At 46.9% G+C, this 6,000-nt stretch overlaps 1 protein-coding gene across 1 annotated transcript in view; it reads left to right on the plus strand.

Annotated features, from left to right (window-relative positions):
• PRKCE (protein kinase C epsilon) overlaps window positions 1–6,000 on the plus strand; it is a 442,370-nt gene that overhangs the window by 190,273 nt on the left and 246,097 nt on the right. The window lies entirely within an intron of this gene.

The raw sequence follows: 6,000 nt of genomic DNA on the forward strand, positions 1-6,000 counted from the left end.
AGACATGATAAATTAAATAGATACAAATTGTTTTCTCTAAGAGCTTCCTAACAAAGACAGTTATCAGTATTGTAGACAGAAACTCTCATACAGTGCAAACAAGAAAATGAAATACCTGAAATGATTAAGCTATGTTTGAAGGTTGGAGGCAGTTCTTTCTAGATGTGTCTTCATGGTCAAGGCCTCTCACCCACCTTGGAGCCCAAGGAGGAGGAATGTTCTAGGTCAGGTTTGGTCAAGTCTGCGATGTTGAGTAGAGCACATTTTATTATAAGCTTGGGGCTTAGGGGATTAGAAGATCAAGTCCAGGTACAGGCATTCCTTTGTATCTTTTCTGCCCCCCCTCTCTTTTCTCCCTCAGCAACCACATGGAGTCCTATGGTAAGTGCTCCACCACCTCCATCACCCTTCTCCTCGCCAGCCTATCTAGCTTGTGTCCCCCCAGCAAGCCCTGACACTCCCTCTTTCTCTTTGCAAGTTCTGCTCAGTCTCTAACGAGAAGCGTTGCTTGAGAAGCAAAGAAGGCTCTCACTTTCCCAAACATGGGATTTCAAAGTCAGTCTCCAGTTCCAAGATGCCGAGAGGTCTCCCTCCTAAGAGGTGCCTTAGGCAGTGGGATGTGGTCCGGCTCACCCCGCAGACTCCCCCGACGTGCATGGGCATGGGAGATTCTCTAGTAGCATGTGGAGCACAGAGGCAGCCTCGGGGCTTGATAAGAGTGAAAATAAAGTCCAGATGTGCAAAAACATTGATCTTGCAGTGTGTATCCCACGTCTCCACCACCCCCCCCCCCCCCGGCATAAGTACTTACTACTGATACCCAGGACACAGAGCCCTCAGTCTCCAGGTTTTTGGCTCTACTTTCTGATGGAATAAATGCCTGTTCCTAGAAATGACCATATGCACCAGACATTGGGGGGGGGGGTGGGCAGTCAGCAGTGAACCAAGGGGAGAAAACAGAGAGCACCTTACCCCCATCAAGGGGTTCATTATGTCCCAAAGAGACGGTGCTAAAATGCTTGATGAGAAATAAACCAAGAAACCCTCATTTCCTTCCAAATAGGCTCTAGATGCAAAGCACTTCCTCTGAAATGAGTCATCCACAGTTAACAAGACCAAATGCCACCCATTAGCAGATGAAAAACAGAATTGAATCCTGAGTGTTGAAAGAGCAGAGCTCTTTCGTATCACTACCAAAGCCTCCTTCCCCGGTGCCATTATGGAGTATAGATGTGTATTTTCTATTGACTTTTGTGCCTATTTCACTAATGAAGTAATTGAAGAAGGAATAGTTATGTTGAAGAAAGCAGCTTCTAGAAAGGGCGGATTTATAATAGATCTTTAGTCAAGAAGTGAGCCCCGTGTTTCCTGGCATGGCCTCTAATTCTGTCTCTGTTGTCTTGCTATGCATCATTTCTGTGTCTTATAAAGAAGATTGTTTTGGGAAATTCATGTTTGCAGCTTAGTTCACACTGGGTCAAAGCGGCCTATAATTTAATCATTGACTGTTGTTTATGTCCTCATGATTTGGCTTAAAACAAGAGAGTATTTCCATTCATCTAACCTAATTTAGAGAGCTGTCTTTCAGGATCAACTACTTTATTCTTTTATCCAGTTGAAATTGGCCAGTGCTGACAGTTTTATCGATTTTCCTTATTACCTAGCTTTGTTGAAACATTCACATTTTCACAATCAAGTGCTTCACCATCTTTTTCAAGTTGCTAACACAGGGGCTTTTATCTTCCTCCTCTTTACAGACCTTTGGTGTGAGCTGGGGTGGGGGGGTGTGAGCTGGTGTGAGCTGGGGTGACTGGGAAGTCTGTGCATTTGTCCACACACACGTAGATGAGAATGAATGTCTCTGAATCACCTCTTCTGTCTCCCCTTCGTCCTTAGTTTCCGTCACTGATTGGAAACATCATGTATTTGTTTACTTAAGATATGGTAGGCTCTGGGAGTAGAGCTAATGAACTTGGCCCCTGCTCTCAGGTATCTATACTCCTGCAGAAGGAGGCAGGCGATAGACATGTTTTAGCTATTGTGTAGCGGCTGGCAGAACAGCATGCTGTGGGACCACCGAAGAGACTCCTTTCAACTTGAGGGCTCACCCTGGAGGAGGCAGTCAGTCAGTGATGGAACTTGTTGTAGCCTCTGGCCATGGACAGGTTGCTATGTCTCTGTATATGGCAATGGTTGTATTTCCATCTATTTTCTTTTTAAGCTTCTAAGTGATTGTTTTAAAAGCTAACACACATACATGGGAAAGAAAAACAAGGTTACAGGTCCATAGCCTCCCATCAGCTCTTCATGGCAAACCCAAAAGGCAAGTTTTCCTTGGTTGAAGAAACAGAGCCACTGTCCAATCAGAAGGTAAAAGAAAGGTGGACAAAGACTTTGATCTACCTAAATTTGAACTTTGCAGGAATATATCTGATTTATACATTCATTCATTCAACTTATAGCTATTGGGCAACTGTACCAGTTACACTTGTCAGTGCTAGGGGCCCAGAAGTGAACCCTATAAACAATACAAAGCCTCATGGGCCTTACACTTTAGTGGCTATGCTTGTGTGTGTGTGTAGGCTGTCTCTGCAAGGATACCTAACACACTGGGAATGACAGCTGCCTCTGGGCAGGGGAAAGGGTAAATTTAGAAAGAGGGAAACTTTCCTGTCAATACCTGTAATCTTGTTTTTCTTTCCCATGTATGTGTATTAGCTTTTAAAACAATCACTTAGAAGCTTAAAAAAAAATAGTTGGAAATACAACCATTGCCATATACAGAGACATAGCAACTTGTCCATGGCCAGAGGCTATGACAAGTTCCAGAAGACCCTGCAGAGAGGAATGACCCATCATATCCAGAGACTCTAAGGATAATGCCCTTCTTAATGCTCTGCATTACTCCACAGACACCTCTGATTTGTAATGGGATGTGCTGAAATGTAGGATATGTAGGGATCCCCCAGACTGTGCCTGTCACCGAGGACCGAGTGCCCCAGTGTGGAAAAGCAGGTGGGCCAGAGTGGGTGATGAGCTAATGATGTGGGCAGACGTTCACTCCACGGAGCACCTTGCCTCTGGGTGCTTAGCCCTGAGGCTGCTGAAAGGCCTGCCCCCCTGGATGCACAATCTCATGGTGGCATCTTCTCTAGCACCAAACAGCACTCTCCAGCATTTAGTGGCAGCTGGTACTGGTCCCAAGCTTGGTCATGTCCACAGACCAAGTGGCTTCACCAGCTGGGGTACCTCCTGTCCAGCCAGGAAGGGCCAGCTGGCTGCCAGTGGGTGAGTTACTCCCCCTCTCCAGACCCTCAAGTTTGCCTGTTTCCTGACATTGAAAATAATGGTCATGTTTATTTCAAACAGAGATGTTCTCTCCAACAGGAACCCGTGACCGCTACAGTTTGCCAGGTGTGAATTCTCCTGGAGTTGTCAGGGGAAGTTAAATTCGCTTCAAGGCATGTCTGGGTGTTATTGGGACCAGGATTCCTTAGACATCTGCATTGTAGTTCCTGCCGCACATTTAGTTAATTACTGGCTTTACCAATTGACTGAACAAACATCATCTGAGAACCTGTTGTGGGCTGTGTGCCATGCTGAGAGCTGGAGAATCAAAGGCGAGAAAGACCAGGCCCTGCCCTCCAGGTGCCCCCAGGCTAGGGCTTGTCATCCAGAAGTCACAGGCTCTCTTTAGGCCTCAGGGGCCTCCTCCATACGTGCAGGGTGATGGGGACTAAGGGCACCTTCTCCCTCCGTGGTTTGAATCAAAACCAAGAATTTACACACAGCCAGGCACCTGAAAGGGGGCAAGTGGTGGGTACAAAATTTTAGGCCAAATCTCCGTATAGAAATCATTTTAGTGAAGCCTCCAGGGGTCTGTCAGGTAACTTTGATCCTATTTTACATATGAGAAGAATTAGGCTTAAAAAGTTGAAGAGTGGGGCGCCTGGGTGGCTCAGTCGGTTAAGCGTCCGACTTCGGCTCAGGTCATGATCTCACGGTCCGTGGGTTCGAGCCCCGCGTCGGGCTCTGTGCTGATAGCTCAGAGCCTGGAGCCTGTTTCAGATTCTGTGTCTCCCTCTTTCTCTGACCCTCCCCTGTTCATGCTCTGTCTCTGTCGCAAAAATAAATAAATGTTAAAAAAAAAAATAAAAAATAAAAAGTTGAAGAGTGTGAATCACCTGGGATCCTGAGGAAATGCAGATCCTGACTCAGTGGGCCTCGGGCGGGGTCTGAGATGCTGCATTTCTCAGCAGCCTCCCACCCCCACCCCAGGGCGATGAAGGCGCTGGGGATCCTCAGGACAACACTGAGAAGCAGGACACTACTAGAGCTTTGACGGTGTCCTTGCAGCATGCTGAGAAGGCATCAGTTTCTATTTCACTGGAAATTGAGAGGGAAATCTACATCCTGTCTCAAAGTCAATACCTTTCAGTCCTTTTCCATCCCTCTTCTCCTTTCTTCTGGGAAAGGGGCTGAGAAGGCACTCGATATTCTTAGGGAAGGTGAGCAATTCCCCGGCCTTGGCTTTCCAGGCCCGGCTTTAGTTGTCTGCAGAAGGTCAGAGTGGAGGGCGTTGGTGTTCTTCAGCAAGGAGCACGAGGAAAACAAAAAGCAGTCAGGATATTGGAGTTTTGTTTTTGTGTTTGGTTTTCTATAAATACCTGCAAGTATTGAGTGGTGCTTGAATGTGATCCCACTGTGCTAATTTTCTCCCGGTTTCTGGGGCTTTGATGAAAACAGCTTACCCAGGGCCCTTGCTAGAACTTACCTTTATGTGTTCCTCTGATGAGGTAGGCAGGTTGCACCTTCCTTTGATGGATGCGGAAACACAGAGGGAGTTCTGGATGAGATGTTGGGTACACAGGAGGGGCATAATTTTTATTTGTTGAATAAATGAATGCGTGGCTAAATGAAATAACAGGAGAAAGTGCCACTTTAAAAGGAAACTATTGAGATAAACAAGTGTTTGGACTGACTCTGCTTTGGATAGCCGGTTATTTCATATTCCAGTGTATAGTCGCTGGGGACTTCATGGGTGAGCGAGGGCCTGCGTGTTTAAGCTTGCTGTACCTTGCACTTATTAGGGGCTCTCTGAGGCCTCCTCAGAGCCTCCACACACACCATGTCCCCAATTGTAATACCCTGTCCCCTCCCTGTTTATTCAGCTACTTCTCCATTCTCTCAAAATTTGATTTCAAGTTTGTCTCCTGCCAGAGGCCTTCCCACATCAGCCCACCCATCCCCACCTGCTGGTTCACAACACTGTATTTGCTCCCACACTCCTCGGTGTCTTTCTGTACAACCGTGTACTCATGTATTTATATTGTATCTATAACGAGAGTCCTGGTTGTGCCCTCCCGCCCCAGTAAGCCACAAGCCATCTGAGGACAGAGGTTTCTGTAAAAGGGGCCCAGAGTTAAGAGCTGGCCCAGCACCCATGAGGCTCCTGGGTGGCCTCACAATATGGCAATGCAGACCATCCTACCGTTAGGACTATACAAAGCTAGATGGGAAGCAAGGGCCATCTCTGTACTTGGGGCCTCTCCATCCAGCCAGGAACCAGACCACCCAAACCCAGGGTGGTACGGGATACCATAGAGACATTGACTCAGTCCATGGGAGCCTTGATTATTGCCGGGCCTGGCTAGTGCTGGGCACAAGACCCCCTGATTAGTTACAGTGAATTTCAGCATTAAGCATTTAAGCAGTTTATGGTGAAGTGGCAATAGGAGTAACCCCTTTACTGACATCAGAAGCTTGGATTCGGTTCCTGGACCTGCTACTAACCAGCCAGTTAAAGGTGAACAAATCATTGAGTGTTTCCAGGCCTTGACTGGATTGCATCGACAGCATTAAGACGCTGTGATTCAGTGAATGTTCAGGATTCCAGAACGTCAGATCGGAGATTTTCTGAATACAGGTGTGGCTCCATGAGAAGGTTTCATAATCCCTCTTTACCTGCTTACTCTGCTTATCCCTACTTACCACCGGGAA

This window comes from Panthera uncia (genome assembly GCF_023721935.1).
Source record: "Panthera uncia isolate 11264 chromosome A3 unlocalized genomic scaffold, Puncia_PCG_1.0 HiC_scaffold_11, whole genome shotgun sequence".
NCBI lineage: Eukaryota > Metazoa > Chordata > Mammalia > Carnivora > Felidae > Panthera > Panthera uncia.